This window comes from Dendrobates tinctorius, unplaced genomic scaffold, assembly GCF_039654945.1.
Source record: "Dendrobates tinctorius isolate UK_male_01 unplaced genomic scaffold, ASM3965494v1 ptg000154l, whole genome shotgun sequence".
Lineage (NCBI taxonomy): Eukaryota > Metazoa > Chordata > Amphibia > Anura > Dendrobatidae > Dendrobates > Dendrobates tinctorius.
Genome location: NW_027361821.1, coordinates 1,173,210 through 1,190,303, shown reverse-complemented (window position 1 = coordinate 1,190,303; position 17,094 = coordinate 1,173,210). Strand labels below are relative to the sequence as shown.

The following is a 17,094-nucleotide window of genomic DNA, read 5'->3' as shown; positions in this document are numbered from 1 at the left end:
CATTTTTATACGATTGCCTTACTCCATAGGTGACGTAGCCAATGAAACAGTAGTAAAAGAATTTCTAAGAACAGCGGGCAGCAGAAATGTACACTGTGATCTACTGGGCAGTAAATAAGTCATATCACTATAGCGTATCATGTATCGTGTTCAGGAACAGACAGAGTGATCGAGTAGCAATTTGTATTGGAAGAAATAAAGAGTGATGAAAGTAAAAACAAGAGAATCCGCATTCTGCCAGCGCAGGTCTGGAAGTACATTTTGTTTCATTCTTTATGACACCATATTAACATGATGGAAAGATTCTGCCTTCACTTAGCTGCTTTGTCTCTTATAAACTGGAGCACATCATATCTTGGCTTGGACAGGTTTTCTTGGAATACTGTCCAGCTTCCAGATTCAAGAGTATGGTCACGGAGTCATTAACTTTGTAGCCGGAAGAAAAAAAGTCATCACACAGCTTACCCATCCAAGCTGCAAGAAGCGGCTCCTTCTCACCGGTGCTCTCGTTTTATTGTGATTTTGACTGGATTTCTCGTAAATCCTTGTGTAGAGGAGACTAGTAGATGAAAGTAACACTATTAGATGCCTGTCCAGCCTGAAGCTGTGAAGAAATTACTGCTTCTGCTGTAATTGACCTTAGATATGAAGAATTAATTGACATCACGGGTAAAGTCATCACTTCTCAGCACAAACCACAACAGACCAATCCATTTTCACAGTTTTATTTTTCTCATTACGTTAGTGGCAGAGAAGGTGTAATGGTTACTGTCACTTGTTAATTGTTACTAGAGCAGGCCATCAATATCAGGTTGGTAGATGTCTGACTCTTGGCCTTTGCCAATCAGCTGTCTGAAGTGGATACGTCTGCTCAGACATTTCTATAGTGGTCCTAAGGGAAATAAAAAACACCATACCCAGGGCATGCTGTATGTTTAGATATTGCCAATGTGACCCTAGAAGCCCACCAAAATGCCACTAAATGGAGCAAATTGAAAATGCCACTGTGCAAAAGCAGCCTTTAAAGGGAACCTGACAGCCTATACATGCTACCCGATCCAGGAGCAACATGTATCAGACCGTGGCTGTATGAGTTCAGCCACGTATGTTTAATTGTGAAAGGCTGCACCGTTTCTGAGAAAAACATAGCTTAATAGCCACCAGGGAACAAGCTCTTGCAGATCTGTACAAGTACGCAGGGACAGGAATGTCATTCCAGGGCAATGGGTAGGGAGAAGCCACTGGGGACATGCCTATCCGACTAGTCTTCCTTGGGCTGCAGCATTTCAAAGTTAAACAAACATGGCTGAAATCATACAGCCACCGTCTGATACATGCTGCTTGTGGATCGGGTAACATGTATCAGCTGTCAGATTCCCGATAACGTCCCCATTCACAAAAGATAGCTGTTGGCTGAGTAATTAGCTACCTCTCCCAACTTCCACATACACAGGAATGGTCAGGTCAGCCAATCGCTCCTCTGCTTTCTATGAGGTAGCTGACGCCATCCTCCCTTACCACCGACTTTTCTCCGGGCTGAAGAAAAGGATCAACCATTGAAATTTAACAGGCCAAAATTTTCTCTCCCCCAAATTTATCTGTCTTGGTAGAGTCCGGGCCCCGATATACATTAAATTATTGGTCTTCCTGCTAATATTGGTGGGTTGGTCTGACTATAGTCTAATATGTATGGGGGCTTTAGGGTGAATTCTCATGCTGCAGGTTTTATATTAATGCTGAAATTTGAATGGCGTTGAGTCAGATAAATGGGAGAGTTGCAGAACTCTCTGCAATAAATTCTGTAGCATGTGAACTAATCCGTTAGTTTTGTTTCCCATATAGTGTAATTGCTGTTGATTTTCCATTGCAGATTTTCTTGTGGAAGACACCCTGAAACCCACTATATCTACATTTATGCTGCATATTTCACTTTTTGCAATGTACGAGAACCTAGCACTAAGGACATTTTGTAGATTTGTTTCACCAAAGCAAAATTCTTTTAAGTTCCAGGTTCAAAAACCAATGAGTCACCGACCAAAAAATGAAGAAGATACTTGACGGATGACTTTAATGCATTCACGGACTTACTGATTCTCGATTGCACTGCTCTAAGTATTTTCCAGAAATTGTATTGTCTACCGGTTATTTGTCTGAACAATGAATAATTGCCAGGATCATTTCAATGTTCCCAGTCTGTAGTCATTGCCTACGGTGAGGCACAGTGTTTAGCAACGTACGTCGAGGACTCTGACTGAACATGTCCATGTGTTTTGATGCTTTTTTTCAGCTGTAAAACACTGTCTCTTGTACTTTTTTCATTTTGGCCATGTATGTTTGTTATCATCTTTTTTTTTTCCACTTGATTGATTAGCAGAGCATAAAGTAAAGGCTGAGGTCAAAATGGCCATATATTGACTCTTTTGAAGTCTCTGATGGAGAAGTCTGGTCTGTTGAACAGATCTGGAATGGGATTATCCTTCAGAATTTATTTGCATTGTAATCTGGCTTTTAAAAACATTGGCCCGAAAATGTGCCCCTGGGATACATAATTGGTCATTTCCTCACGTTCAATCTTCTGACTGGCAGGTTTAATGTTACTTTAATGTACACCCTTCCGAATGTTGAGGAGTTTGGATGACACTCCTCATTCTGGTCAATAACTGCCCAGACCTCCAATCTGACCTGCTATATTCTACAAGGAATGTATGGCATGTATGTTCCTCCCAACATCTGATCTTAATGCTGTCTAACAGGGTACTTTGGTCATTTATTAGATCACTTCTAATAAATCTGCTTCCAGGTCTGTACTTTCTCCATGTCATCAACTACAGGAACACATTGACTTCTATACATGTTGTTACGTGAAAACAGGCCAAAGTCATAAAGGAAAATATTAGTTCCAATGTCCTTCTAATCTTAAAATGGATCTGATATTTAGGGTTATAAGTACCGTACATATTGGTTAATTTCAATTTTAAAGTAATCATTGATTAAATATTAACCTTGATTGAATCCTTTACAATTTTGAGGATGGGACAGTACACAAAATTTAATGAGAACCACAATTCTACTATACTCCTAAACAATGTCAGGGACATGTGGCATTTCAAAGAAATATATGCAGCACTATTCATTCGTGCCACAAATTCTTCATGCAATGATATTATTGAAGTATTGCAGTAAATTTCAACTTTTTTACTCTCTTCCTAGAGGCAAATAAATTTTAAGTATTGATAATGTATGTAAAAGTACATACGGTGGCTCAGTGGTTAGCACTGCAGCCTTGCAGCACCGGGGTCCTGGGTTCAAATCCCACCAAGGGCAACATCTGCAAGGAGTTTGTATGTTCTCCCCGTGTTTGCGTGGGTTTCCTACCACATTCCAAAGACATACTGATAGGGAATCTAGATTGTGAGCCCCATTGTGGACAGTGATGATAATGTGTGCAAATTGTAAAGTGCTGCGGAATATGTTAGCGCTATATAAAGATTATTATTATTTATTACTAGCTGAAGAGCCCGGCATTGCCTGGGCATAGTAACCAACTGTGGTTAGTTATAACAAATTGTAATGATTATATTGCACATAAAAACCGTGCATCGAATCCTATCCTGTGTGATACTGACTGCTGAGCCGTGTATCTAATCCTATTCTGTGTGATACTGTCAGCTGAGCCGTGTATCTAATCCTATTCTGTGTGATACTGTCAGCTGAGCCGTGTATCTAATCCTATTCTGTGTGATACTGTCAGCTGAGCCGTGTATCTAATACTATCCTGTGTGATACTGTGTGCTGAGCTGTGTATCTAATCCTATCCTGTGTGATACTGCCTGCTGAGCCATGTGTCTAATCCTCTCCTGTGTGATACTGACTGCTGAGCTGTGTATCTAATCCTATCCTGTGTGATACTGACTGCTGAGCCGTGAATCTAATCCTATCCTGTGTGATACTGGGCTCCCCCTGCAGTCTGTGTCAGAGGGTGGTCTGTGTTGGCACGGTAATAAATTGTGTTATTTCCAGCTTTACAGAAGGACGATAACACCATAGAAATAATAAGAATAATAGGCCTCAGTTACCACAACTGCCTGCAAAGAAAACTGTTGCTGATAGCAACCAATTACAGCTCATTTTTCATCTTTTAAACAGCTCTGGGACAGCGTGGCGAGTTTTGAGTGGTGACTTTTGTGTTTTGACTTTTATGTGGCGAGGTTGGTGTATGTGTGGTGAAATGTGTGCTGAGGGTGGTATACGTGTTGAAGCACGTTGTAGTGTGTGGCGCATTTTGTGTGTGTGTTCATATCCCCGTGTGTGGTGAGTATCCCATGTCAGGGCCCCACCTTAGCAACTGTACGGTATATACTCTTTGGCGCCATCACTCTCATTCTTTAAGTCCCCTTTGTTCACATCTGGCAGCTGTCAATTTGCCTCCAACACTTTTCCTTTCATCACAGAAAAAGCAAAGTCCAGCTCAAGGAGTAAAATCCAGAATTTTCTTTATTTATTTCATTAAAATACAAGCATGGCTGCTATAGTCATCATTGCGGTTTTTACCCTGACATGGGATAGCCGCACAGAGAGTGCCCATGAGGTTCTGTACGCTTTTCGAGGGTAAAAACCGCAATGATGACTATAGCAGCCATGCTTGCATTTTAATGAAATAAATAAAGAAAATTCTGGATTTTACTCCTTGAGCTGGACTTTCCTTTTTCTATGAAGTATTCCAAGACATCCAAGTGGAGACGTGCCCTTGCTCGGACCTTGCTGCAGCATCAATAAGGGGTGAGCTGAACTAAAACCTTTTTTCTCCAATGTGCATACTTTTCCTTTCTCTTTTTCCCCATTATGTAGATAGAAGCAAAATTGTTTGGTGAATTGGAACACGTGGGGTTAAAATTTCGCCTCACAACATAGCCTATGACACTCTCGAGGTCCAGACGTGTGACTTTGCAAAATTTTGTGGCTGTAGCTACGACGGTGCAGATGCCAATACATACATACACTTTTTCCCCATTATGTAGATATGGGCAAAATTGTTTGGCAAATTGGAACGCGCGGGGTTAAAATTTTGCCTCACAACATAGCCTATGACGCTCTCGGGGTCCAGACGTATGACTTTGCAAAATTTTGTGGCTGTAGCTACGACGGTGCAGATGCCAATACATACATACACTTTTCCCCCATTATGTAGATATGGGCAAAATTGTTTGGTGAATTGGAACGCACGGGGTTAAAATTTTGCCTCACAACATAGCCTATGACACTCTCGGGGTCCAGACGTGTAACTTTGCAAAATTTTGTGACTGTAGCTGCGACGATGCATATGCCAATACATACATACACTTTTTCCCCATTATGTAGATATGGGCAAAATTGGTGAATTGGAATGCACGGGGTTAAAGTTTTGCCTCACAACATAGCCTATGACGCTCTCGGGGTCCAGACGTGTGACTTTGCAAAATTTTGTGGCTGCAGCTGCGACGGTGCGGATGCCAATCCCTGACATACATACATACACACCCACATTGAGCTTTATATATTAGATATTAAACTAAGGTAGACTTTAGGAGCATTTTGGATATCTTCAATAAAGATAGATATACACATTAGATTAAGGGCGCCGTCAGATGACCATATTACTCACACAAGGATTGCATCGCAATCCTCGGACTGACCATCAGCTCTCCTCACCTGAGTGTGCCAGCATGTATTTTTATGCAGCTGTCATGCTCAGATCAGGAGAATCTTTGGCCAGTCCGAGGATTGCGATAAGATCCTCGTTCGAGTAATAATGCCATCTGAGTTTTGTAAAAAGCCTGTTCTTCATAGAAAGCCTTAATAAAGTTTAGTTACTCTTCATTATCGGCTCACTTGCTGCACGCATGACTCGATTGTGACTGCAAGGGGAGCTCCACTACTCACACTCACTTGTCTACTTACCTATTTCAATAGGCTATAAATGAGCTAAACGCAGCCCAAATTCACATCCACATCAAACTTTTTGCTACCACCACTCGCAGTTTTGTTAGGCCAGTTAGACGCCTACACTGAGTAACGTACCAGTAAATCTGCATACCTGGCTCTAGCCTCTGTGAGATAGCGCTCACTGAGTGTGTTGGGAAATGCTCACTTGACAGCAGGTTTAAGGCACACAGGAACGATTTTCCACTTAAACAGTCCTTTCAGTTTATTTAGACACAGCATAAAACCCCCTTGTCCGAGGTTACCTTACAGGAGCTCCGCTCCACATGCTGATTTCTTGTCAGTTCTGACTTCCAGGAAAGCTGCCTTACTGGGATCTCTGACCCTTTCTATGACTTACTCAACAAGCTGAAACCTGTCAAATCCAGACCCTCTGAAGGACGGTAGCTTTCCCCAACTCATATAGCTGTCCCGGACTCTGCATTCACATGACCTCCTCCATGTGCTTTCCAGGAAAACCTGTCCTCTTCCAGTACCTTCCAACACAGAGACCATGTGCCCAAACAACAGTCTCATTATATCTCATGAGACACACCCATTGATGGGAGGTATGTGGTTAGCCCAGCCCTCATAAACTAAGCAAGACTCGTGGAACTACAAGTCCCAGAGAAACATTCCAGGCTTACAGCGCAGAAAACCTCTGCCCCTACAACACATACCAACCATTCACAATAGCGCCGGTCACTGTCTCACACATTCCCCCTCTGTTCAATCTTATGGGGTTAAACACCTGTCATAAACCAGGGGCCCAAGACAGGGCACCCATGTTACCTTGCCTTACCAGTCGTGAGGGCCTTTTCAGTCGTTTTTGAGCGTCAGCTCCTGAAACATAATCCATCACTGTCACTAAATTCCTCTCTGTGAACAATGCACAGAGACTTTGTCACCACACGTTTTACTTTTAGAGTAATAACTTTGTTAGGCTTCCCCCGCTCCCAGCGGTTAGTATGTAGGCACAATTCCCTTGCACCCATAACTACTGGTTTGGCCTTGGGCTTCAGCCCTTGAGTCACAGTCTGTCCATGTCACCAGACCCTTTTTAGTCACCACATCTCTCAAGTACACCTCTTTACCAGACCTCTCTCTCCATGACCGCCTCCAATGGTTTGTGTGGCAGTGAGACTCACTTACAGTCAAGCTTACTGTCTGGTCTGACACTGAGCTATCTAGTACTCTAGAGGGGCTACTGCCTAGGTCCCTCAGCCTTGTACTGATAGTAGATTTGCCATCTCTAGCTTCTCGGCATCCTTGTCTTGCTGAACTGCCAAGGCCTCTTCTTGCTGGATGTCTATGGCTGTCACTCTGCTGGCGAACTTCTCTATTGCCTTTCCTAATTAGAGAAAAGTCACACCAATTCTCTCTTTTTTTGGCTCTAGCCTCCGCTATGGCAATTCCATTATTTGGAGGGCCCCTTCTTTTCCCTGTTCCATGGGTTGAAGGCGGCCGCCATCTTCCACTGATTTGGCATAGCAGTCCTGTAAGGTGCAGTGTTTCAAGCCTTAACTGCTTTACCTCTCTTAGATACGCCACCCGATACTCCAGCAGTGTCCGTACATCTCTAAGACTCTCCATTGTACCACAATGAAGAATGGAACCATACCCTTTTCCCTGGGTATCTGGTCTTCATGGTCACCTGGAATTCTTAAGCTCACCACTCCAGACTTATCCACCATATCTTGCATGGCTCAAGCATTTCTTCCAATGACTTTTCTCACCGTAGGAGTAGGCACCTGTATTACATCTCCCAGAAGATTCCAAGCCTTCCTTGTATGCTCCAGCCACCTAGCAGTGCCTTGATACCTCAATTGGATCATCCACTTCGTACGCTCACAACTCAAGTGCATGTCACTCAGGATAGCTACTCTCTTTGCTGTGACATCACTTGTGGAGAGTATCACTAACTGTTTAGTTTCCGGGGTCCAGTACACCTTACATGCCCCAACAGCCTTCTTAAATTCTTCATGCATAGACTCCTCGGCACATGCCTCTCTCAGGTCTTCAGGTACCTCTATCAAGCATGTAAACAGATACGTCTCTTTTCTCTCTTGCTGTCATAAGACAACCATCTTTTTCAGCTTTCAAAGCCATCTTGCTCTGAATGTCACCTGCTTCCACATGTTTGGCCAAGATAGACACCTGTCACTCTATCTTCTCCAAAGCTACCTTACTCATAAACTGGCACTCTGCCAGGTGACCTCTGTGCCTAGACACCTCTTTCTCCAGCTCACCTATTCTGCTTTCAGCCGCTTGTCTCTGGAATTCTTCTTGCTTCTGTTGCTCTATCATGGTCTCCATGACCAACTTCATCACCTTAATTAGATTTCCACTGGGGTTGTCTTGACCCCCTTCTTTCTTACCCTTCCGAGTTCTCTCTGCTCCACCATCCTCAGATGGTGTCTGATGAGTCATCTGGTAACAAGGTCACCTCTTCAGCAGCTTCCACTACTTTGGCCTCCTCTTGTGGCTCTACAATGACAACTTTGACCCTCTCTTGAGGCCCTGTCATGTCACCCTTAGCTACCATGATTCTCTGGAACTTCAGAGTACTCCAGCTCCTCAGCATCAGTTTCTCTGGAGCCTTCACCATATTCAGCCATCTCGCTCTTTTCTGCCACAGCAGATGTGGGTCTTTGACAGGTCTGTTCTCCTTGACCTTCGTGGATTCTCACTCCACCAGCACTCTCCACGATTCCTTCACCTATAGCGCCCTCTACCGACCGACCATCAGACTCCAACCTAGAGTCTGAAAGAGAATCCACATAGTGAACAAAAGCACAAGACACTGCCTTTTCTTTATTCGTATATTCAAAGGATGTAACTTGTTCAACCTCTTTGCAATCCCTACGTTTCCGGCGACAGGAGTACTTGCCCTCCTTACTCAGATCCCGATAACTGCACTGTCTCTCCACTCTCAGAGAGAGACAGGCCATATTGGAGTCACTGTCACTCAATCTAGTGACAGACCCCTTCTCTCGAGCTAGCCCACTTCTAACGGTCACAATTTCTTATATTGCTTTCACCGTCATGTCGCTAAGTTGAGCCCGTCTGCCATTTCCCTTGGTCACGCCTAACTTTGGACTGTTTACTCTAGGGGGCGCATTCTCCTCATTATTACATCTCATACACATTAATTCTGCAAACACCTCTCCCTTTATCCACCAGTCTCACAGTACTTCCAAGCGGTGACCTATTACCATAGGATACCGCAAGTCCGGGACTGCACCCACCTCATGGTATGTGGAAACTTCAGCTGCAACAATGTAGAGGCAGGCTATCAGAAGTCCTTTACTGTCCTCACATATGTCATTTACTTCTGCCTTCGTCCCAGGCGACATAGAGCATTCAGGAGGGGCCCTTAGTAAGGACACTCCACTCCCCAGGTCTATCAGTCCCATCACACTTTCTCCATCCAGCCAGATGGGACACAGTCATGATGTCTCATTGGCCAAGCAATCCACACTATTAAGTAGACCTGCATAGCATGAACCTCGCTGTTCCCGGCTACAGTCCAATGGCACAACTGCCGCCCCTTTTGCCTTGGGATACTCCGCTCCCTTTTTGGACTCCACCACCTTTTGGGCAACCATCCCTTTTTGGGTCACTCTCCATGGCACTCTCAGGCCCCAGTTTGCACAGTACACTGATATCTCTCTGGGCTTGCACTGGTCCTTTAAGGGTTTGTATGACCTGGTCCACCAATGTCCTCTTGCGACATCCCACCAGCTCCTGCTGGTACTGCTACAGCTCCTGATGCAGCCACTGGTTCTCCACAAAACTTCATGGACCCGCCGATCCACTGCAAGCTGTCTAAAAAAACCCGCAATCTTCGTGGACCCACCGATCCACCGCAAACCACTTTAATCTTCGTGGACCCGCCGATCCACCTCAAACCACTTCAATCTTCGTGTGCCCTCCGTTCCACCGCAACCACTTTAATCTTTGTGGACCCGCCGATCCACCGCAAACCGCTGCTGCAATTCCCATATGTACTCCCTGGACAGTTGCACCCAGTGTAGCACCATATGTGAGATAGCGCTCACTGAATGTTTGGTGAACACTCACTTGGCAGTGGGTTTAAGGCCACAGGAACGATTTTCCACAAACAGTCCATTTGGTTTATATAGACAGCATAAAACCGCATAAAGTACAGTCCATTTCATTACCTCAGCGAAACATGTTATGACCACCAGTCTGTTCCATTAGCAGAAAAACCTGTCTGCCTTTCCTATAACCCCCTTGTCTGAGGTTACCTTCCAGGAGCTCCTCTCCACACGCTGTTTTCTTGTCAATCCTGACTTCCAGGGAAGCTTCCTTACTGGGATCACTGACCCATTCTATTACATGCTCGACAAGCTCAAACCTGTCAATTCCAGACCCTCTGAAGGATGGTAGGTTTCTCCAACTCGTATAGCTGTCTCGGACTCTGCAGGCACATGACCTCCTCCATGTGCTTTTCAAGAAAACCTGTCCTCTTCCAGGACCTTCCAACACAGAGACCATGTGACCAAACAGTCTCATTATATCTCATGAGACACACCCATTGATGGGAGGTATGTGGTTAGCCCAGCGCTCATAAACTAAGTAAGGCTCGTGGAACTACAGGTCCCAAAGAAACATTCCAGGCTTACAGCGCAGAGGACTTCCACCACTGCAACACATACCGGCCATTCACAATAACTCTGGTCACTGTCTCACACCTCAAACAAGTGACCTTCTAGCACTTTGGCAATCACAGGAAAACACAGGCAGGCTGTACTTCCTCTCTTTGAAGATGTGGGTAGGTTTATGGCAGCAAAAACATACTTATTAATTTTAAGAGCAGTGCTTACAGAAACCACAAAAATGATGAAATAGAAAGGATACACACACAGGTGAAACAGTACAAATTAAAAATAGGGGTAAAATAAAGAGCTCTGTTACTAAATTTGACTGCAAGAGATCCTGCTCAAGTGAACTGTTGAATTTCGGAGAGATTTACAATGTTGGTTGCATCTCCTCGGTCTGACTCTTGGTGTCTCTTGAGAGATCCAAAAGGTTCCTAACCAGAATGCTCACCCTCAACCTTTCTTCTGGTTAGGTTAGAAGATGATGGCTAATTAAATTCAAGAAAAGAAGGTTTTAGGATATATATTATAATTCAAATTTATGTAATATTTTCCCATTGAAGCTTCCTAGTGGAAAAAGCATATTTTTAACATTAACCAAACATGACTATGACATATCAATAATTTGAGTTTTGAGTTCTTATTACTTTTCTGGGATTTCACAAACCTAGAAATCTCAGCTCCCTATGTAAGGGGGTGGCATTGCTATGGACAGTAGAGACAAACTGCCCCTTTAAGAGACAGAACCCCTTTGGCTAGAGCAATGGGACATTCGGCTCTCCCTGCAATAAGACTGGTTTTAGTTTGCTCTGTCAGCTATGAGAGGGGAGGAGCTGTTTTTCCAGTGAGTGTGCTGAGCTGGGAGTCTGCAGGAAGCTGGCGTGCTGGATTCTGTGAGGAGAAAAACGTGCAGCTTGTAAGTGACTGAACTTGTGGGATTGTGAATACCCTTCTGGGGATAATGAATGTGTCTTTCCTGTGTTGCTGCGAGGAGCCACGAAGATATACAAGGAAGGAATTCAGTGGAGAGAATTCACCATATCTAGGAACAGGCTTGGAATCTTCACACAAGGACAAGACCACGTTGCATCATCTTGCAGAGAACTGCAGGGGGCCCCCAGGTAGGAACTGAGACACCAACTTGACTGTGAGTGTTAATCCCATGTGCGCACATGCTTAGGGCTTAGGATAGTCTGCAATAGACAGAGCACGGTAGCTGTGCGGCCGGAGTAGCAGCGGCCAGTCAGGCTATAGTTAGAGTAGCAGCATACTGTACTTTTTGGATTGTTTTGCCTTTTGAAAAATACACTGATCTGTAATAGTTGGTGCACCGTGCCAATTGTACGGCCCAGCTAGAGAATATCACTTTTGTAAATTGTTTTATGTCATTGCATACCCCTGTTTACACTTTCCTAAGGCCGGGGTCACACTAACCGATGCAAAATACGGTCCGTATTTTACATGCGTAATACAGATGAATGACCCCTAAATAGTGCTCCGTATGTTATCCGTAAGCAAGTTGTGGTCGCGTATTTTGTGCATGACAGCATCCGTATGTAATCCGTATGTAATCCATATGGCATCCGTATGGCGAGATTTTCTTGCAGGCTTGCAAAATGGACATTTAACAGTTTTTAGGCCTGCAAACTATTTAAATTATTAGCCTGCACCCTATTTATTGGCTCAGGAACAGGTGGCTGCCTCCATTCTGTCCATTTGTGACCTTGCCTTGAATAGGTGTGCTGGTGTTGTATGTGCAACATGGCAGACAGTCTGAGTTTCAACACAACTGAGCAGGTTCTCTTCAACTGGCTTTTGTCACGCCGCTTTGGTCAACCATACCCAGTGATAGTGGATCCGCGGAGGAGGAGATGCATGTGGGTCCATCCACTTTTGAGACAACGACTAACAAGAGGTCATTTTTACCGCCTCTATTCTTCTCTGTGGGAGTATCTGGAAAAATTTTACCAATACTGTCGCATGAGCCTTGCAACATTTGATCTACTCTTGGAGACAGTGCGCCCTGGGATAACCTTTCAGGACACAAGGATGCGCAAAGCTATATCTGCAAAGGAGCGACTTCTACTCACATTACGGTATGTACTACACAACCACATTCTCTATGTTCATGATGTGTTGCCCAAAGTATGTATTTTTTGCTTTTTGGACTAAGTTTAATGCCCTCATCTTATTCCAGATGTATTTAAACTTACAGACCAGAATGTTATGTGTAATATGTACTGAATATCACGTAGTCATTGTGCGACCAAATATATGTGTGTTAGTAGATCTGAATCACTATGAAATTTGGTATGTATGTACCTGGTGTTTTGTTAATTTGTGCATTCTAAAATGTTCAATTTCTGTTGTTCTTCAGCTTCCTGTCCACTGGCCTGTCTTATGCCGCCCTCCACCATGAGTTCCTCATTGGAAAATCTACCATTTCTGGCATAGTCAGGTCGACATGTAGTGAAATATGGTCAAGACTACATCAACTTGTCATGCCCGAGCCCAGGATGGAAGACTGGTTGAGGATTTCAAGGGACTTTGAGGAGGAATGCCAGTTTCCTAATTGTATTGGGGCCCTTAATGGAAAACATATCCGGGTGCGTAAGCCGCCGAACTCTGGCTCCCAATTCTTCAATTATAAGCAATACTTTTCTGTTGTATTGTTGGCTCTGGCTGACCCTCAATACAAGTTTATAATTGTTGACATTGGGGCATATGGAAGGACGGGAGACTCTAGAGTCTTCAATACTTCCATTATGGGTCGGCGGCTACGCACCAACCAGTTGGATCTACCCCCACCACGCCAGCTACCAGGCTCCACTCAAGAATCAGTCCCTTATGTCCTTGTGGCAGATGAGGCGTTTCAGTTAACGCGCAATGTCATGAGGCCATAACCCCAGTGCAACCTGGACCACCGGCGCAGAATTTTTAACTTGCGCCTATCACATGCTCGGCGACTGGTGGAGTGTTCCTTTGGCATTCTTTGTGCCAAATGGCGGGTACTCCAGTTTGCCATTCAGCTGAGTGAACAAAATGTAAATGAAGTAATTAAAGCATGTGTCGTTCTTCATAACTTCACCAGGATACATGATTGTTCCTCCTCTGCTGGTGTTGTGCGTGGGTCGGACAATGTGCGTAGGACGAGACCACCTATCAACCCTCAACGTAGACCGCTCTCTGGGCTCAAAGTGCATGATATTTTCACAAATTACTTTGTCACGTGAGGGGGAAACTTCTTGGCAAGAGCATGCTGTGTCTATGTTATAATTTTTTGGTTTATGTCTGTCTAAATATATATATTTAAACCCCTTATTATTCTATGACTGTTTAATTGCATTGGTAAGCGTATGTTAGTATGCTGACACCTTTTTTTTAGAATTGAGACACATATTATTGCCATATGATAAATGTGGCAATGGGCCAAATTGGCCTTTGTGCAGATGTGAAAATTGGGTACAAATAACATTTTCTGACAAACAAAACAACCACAAAACCATTAGGCAATACCAAAATGGCAACATTATAAATTTTGGTAGGTCGGGGGAGGAGAAGGCGGAAGACCAGCCTGAGTTTGCTGCTGGCTACTTTGGCCAACTTGGCCATCGCCCTGTGTGGGGGCATACAGTTGCCCATGATGTTGGTAGTGTACTGCCTCCTGAGATTGTGGTTGGTACTGGCCAGAGTGATACTGGAGAGGGGCCTCTTGTTGGGGCTGATAGGCCCGTGTCTCATACCACCAAAATAGCCATGTTGTCTCCAACCAGGTTGGGACCAGCCTCCAACCCTGGGTGGGAACACGTGGCCAAATTGGTGAGGTTGGCTAGAGCCAGACATATGTGGCTGCTGTAGGAAAGGTTGGGTAGGTGGAGGAAGGGGGTGAGGTGTAGGCCCACGTATTTGAGGATCCTCAGAGCCTGCTTGAGCAAGCATGTGTGTGGGGTGTCTAAGGCGCATCAGATTCCTGGGGGAAAGCTGCCACCTCTCCAGATATTCAAATAACTCATATGGGGTATTGGGGTGTGTGCTTGCATCAAGCAGGATCTGAATACATAGCCTCACCTCACGGGAAAGGGCACGAAGATAAAGGGCGAGGCTGCGTGAGTATGCCTCCTCGCCATCATCATTATTGACTCTAGCCACATAGTTCAGTACCCCTGTGTCAACATTGGTACTAGTATCTTGGGCCTCCTTCTTCCTCACCGGGATGGTCCAGCAGGCTGTGGGGAGCCTCGGATCTGGGCAGTTGGGCTGCTGCTGATGCTGCCCTGCTCCTCCTGTATGGCTGATGGTGCAGCAGCAGACGGTCCTGCATGTGGATGAGGTCATGGTGGTGGGGTATGTGGTGCAGGCACTGGGTTTTCCTGAGAGGAATCTTCACCCATGCTTCTGGGAGGGGAAGAAGATGGGCCAGCCACCTCTTCCCCTACAGCCCCAGGATCTGTGATGGGCTCGGTAACTGAGCCAGTTTCTCTCTTCGTAAGGTTGGACTGAGTTCTGTTATGAAATAGAACAGAGCCAAAAATAAATCCATTTTTTGGCCCTGTAAAGTATCTGTGTAATGTGGTATGAGGTATTTACTTACGGTCTCAGATCCAGAATTGGAGCGAGGAAGGAGAGGCGGTCTTAATAGATATATTTCCTCTTAATGTGGCCCGCATCACCACTCCTGGACCGCTGCTGACGTTCCCGCCTGTATTGGTCGCGGATGCTGCGCCAGCATCTCATCACATCTTCCACTGCAATGTGACAGGAAATATTCTCAATTTCACTTATTTGCTAGGTCAAATTTGCTACCAGTAGCCTAGGCATGTGGCCTTCTAGGGTGTGCTTTCTACCCAGGGTGGCATAAATAATTGGGGCATCCAGGCCAGATACACAGGGTCACAATAGTTCAGGTATCAAGTAACTACACTTAATAACTTGGTTGGCTAGGAGGATGAGGAGCTTGTGGCCTGGGCCAAATTATGGCAGTGTAAAACCATGGGTCATATAAAAATCTACCCGCATCATGAGGAAAAAAGTCCAAGCACAGGAGGGGGGGGGCCTGATTCTAAATGCCTTTTTTGATGTGAGGTAATTTTAAACAGTTTTTGGGTTGTACTTACTCAGTTGCTGCTGCTCCTCACGTGGCCGATCAGCAAAATCGTGGAACATCTGGCAACATATGCGCCTCCATGACGCCTCCTTTCTTGCCCAGTTGGCACAATAGGCATCACGTTGGTCCCAGATTTCTGGGCGCTCCTGCACTAGTACAATCAGCATCTCCACATTGAGGAAATATGGCGCCATGTCGCTGCAGGACTCCTTGGAGGCGTACTTCCTGGATGTCTGGAGCACTTTTTGAGCTAATTAGCATGTCTAAGCTTCCTGATGATGGATTGGCCCATTTCCTGTCACCCGCCAAAAGACCTGCGTATTTCTCGCAAGTCACACGTGTGGTCCGTGTGTAATCCGTATTTTTTGTGCACCCATAGACTTGTACTACGATAGGCGTAGTACGCTGACAATCGCAGCATGCTGAGATTGGCACGGACCGTAGAATACGGACGAGAATTATACGGCTGTTGGGAGCTGCCCCATAGAAAATAATTTGTCCTTATCTAATGCGTGCTTTTAACGCCTCTCACTCGTCCGTATTCCTCTCTAGTGTGACCCCGGCCTAACACTGCATTCCTTGCCTGTAAATAAATGAACCCTTTGTTGTTTGCACCTCATCTTGCGTACTGTAGTCTCCCCACATTGTGGTGGTCCCCAGGCCATCGCTTCACCAAAACCATAGAAGTGATTCTGTTCTGTGATCACAAATACTAGTAGATTGAGTTTAACATGGATTATTACAGAGGTGTCTTTGCCCCATTCTGAGATCATTACAGGGGTGGTATTGAATTGTGCCATTCTGAGATCCATGTATTATTACAGAGGTGGTATTAAAATGTTACATTTTCATTGCGCCATTCTGAGATCCATGGATTATTACAGAGGTGGCGTTGAAATGCTACATTTTCATTGCGCCATTCTGAGATCCATGGATTATTACAGAGGTGGTGTTGAAATGTTATATTTTCATTGCGCTATTCTCAGAATCATGGATTATTACAGAGGTGGTTTTGAAATGTTACAATTTCATTGCCCCATTCTGAGATCCATGGAGTGGGCTGCAGACTGCCAGTCTACATAGGGACATTTACATTTACTTGTGTAAGGGGGTGAAGTAGAATGACCTCCTTGCTTCCCTTCCTCTAATTGTCTTTGATCTGTTAATGTTTACATACTTTAATATTGATAATGTCTATGATAAATGCCTGCGGTACTGCTACATAGAAATATGTATTATCGTGAATATTTTTAGTACTGCCACATTTATATATGTTTTATGCACAAACCTCAGTGACATTATCAAATGTCAACAAAAAGGTGAGGCTGTACAAACAGCCCCCCTTAGGCAAAGGAGCCCAAAGCACCCACTCCAGAGTCAATCTATGCATGCAAGGAGGAAAACAGA

General features: G+C 44.7%; 1 protein-coding gene across 1 annotated transcript in view; it reads left to right on the top strand.

Moving 5' to 3' along the window:
* LOC141050884 (vascular endothelial growth factor receptor kdr-like) overlaps window positions 1–17,094 on the top strand; it is a 261,295-nt gene that overhangs the window by 36,052 nt on the left and 208,149 nt on the right. The window lies entirely within an intron of this gene.